Genomic DNA, 1,780 nt, shown 5'->3' with positions numbered 1-1,780 from the left:
GGGAAATTTGAAGATGGACATCCCTTACTCCCCAGCTATTCCATCCTATTAGGAAATGTCTCCACATACACAAAACAGATAGGAATGTTTGGAATGTTTGCAGTAGTGTTTGTTGTAACAAAAAAGCTCCCTAGGAATAACCCAGATGACCATCAAGAACATACTAGAAAAATAAATTTCAGTATATTCATATAAAAAGTAATGTGACAACACTGAGTCAGCTAGTGCTCTCTGCATAACATGGAGAAATTGAAAGACCCTCAGAGTCCCTGTCCAAAGTGAACCACATGAAACACTGGCTGCAAAAGCAAGAGGCAAGTTTATTAATACACAGGCGCCTGCGGGTGCTCAGCAACACCTCAGCCGGAGCTTAGGTGAACTGGCACACCGGGCTTTGGGGTACAGATCTTTTATAGGGTACAGTGGTCAGTTTCCCTCCTAGCACAGTAGCAGGTATCTCATTGGCTCTTTTGAATCCCGCATATAGGTCACTTAAAGGGTAAACTTGTTTTTCACTATAGGTTTCTGGAAAAACCACATAAAAACCATTTGTTATTCATTGTATGTTCCCGTTTGCTCAACCGTGCCGGTTCTTTCCCAACCATCCTGTCCTTTCTTAATTGGTTTCACTTAACTGATTATCTGTGCAGGTGCAAAAGCAAGCCTTGATGATTTTGTAACTGGGCCTAAAGTTATTGGGCTGGGGTCTCTCATTCCCCCCTTTTTCTTTATCATGGATAGAATCTTATATCCATTGCTCTGCCTGTTCAGGTTCTTGGACTAAGTTTGTTTGGGATCCTGCTTGTTGCTGAAGCAACTGGTATTGCTGAGTAAGGACCATAGTTTCAATTACAGAAAGTCTTTCTTTTATAAACTGCACCAATTCTATTGAGTATGCAGGGTCCAAACGTCAGGATTATCAGCAAAATAATTAAAGGTCCCGCTATGGTGGATAGCAAAGTAGTTAACCATGGGGATTTGTTAAACCAATGTTCAAACCATCCTTGTTGTGCTTTAAAATTTTTTTTTTTTTTTTGCCAACCTTTTAGTGACTTTCTCCATAGTTTCCTGGACCACCCCCGTATGGTCAGCATAAAAACAACATTGTTTCTTTAAAACCATACAGAGACCACCTTTTTTAAGGAATAACAGATCTAATCCCCTCCTATTTTGTAGTACGACTTCTGCGAGGGAAGAGAGAGATTTCTCTAAGGCAGTGATAGACTTGGTCACTTGATATTAGACCCCCGATTTATCTAACTACACTGACTACCTAACTTTAAATCTGGCTTCATTTTTTTTTTTTTCTAATTTGGGAACTTCTTACTGCTGTGAGGAAGGGGGACGAAGAGAATCTTTCTGGCTTCTTCAGGCTGAAAAGGGACGGCGTGGGGCAAGCAGTTTGGAGTCCCCCTTAAAAATATCGGGTCTATCGAGTGGTCCATGATGAAAGTCTAATTGAGAAGTAATAGGCTGGAGGGCCATTTGAGTGATGGGTGGTCTATAAGAGAAACAAGAACTTATTAGTACTGGAACCATATTGATGCAGTAATAAATGCCACAGCACAGAAATATGCCAATGAGTATAATGGCCAAGACAAAGATTAACAATGTTTTCCATCAGGCAGTACCAGGAACTAGGAGCTAGGATACTGTTTCCACGAAAAAGTTGCTGAGGACATGGCTTCCATCTGAGCAGGTTGTCAGAAATGTCAACACAACAACTAACATGTAGGGTTACAGATGTCTTTTTCTTTAAGATATAGTTTAATAATTTAAT

General features: G+C 40.3%; 1 long non-coding RNA gene across 1 annotated transcript; it reads right to left on the bottom strand.

Annotated features, from left to right (window-relative positions):
* Positions 1-300: 300 nt before the first annotated feature.
* LOC125615881 lies at positions 301-1,774 on the bottom strand. The gene is made up of 2 exons (XR_007346480.1): positions 1,328-1,774; positions 301-525 (listed from the first exon to the last, which is right to left on the bottom strand). It is a non-coding gene; the product is annotated as an uncharacterized LOC125615881 (long non-coding RNA).
* Positions 1,775-1,780: the final 6 nt, after the last annotated feature.

This window comes from Marmota marmota, unplaced genomic scaffold (genome assembly GCF_001458135.2).
Source record: "Marmota marmota marmota unplaced genomic scaffold, marMar, whole genome shotgun sequence".
In the NCBI taxonomy this organism is placed as follows: domain Eukaryota; kingdom Metazoa; phylum Chordata; class Mammalia; order Rodentia; family Sciuridae; genus Marmota; species Marmota marmota.
This window is presented reverse-complemented; position numbering and strand designations above follow the sequence as displayed.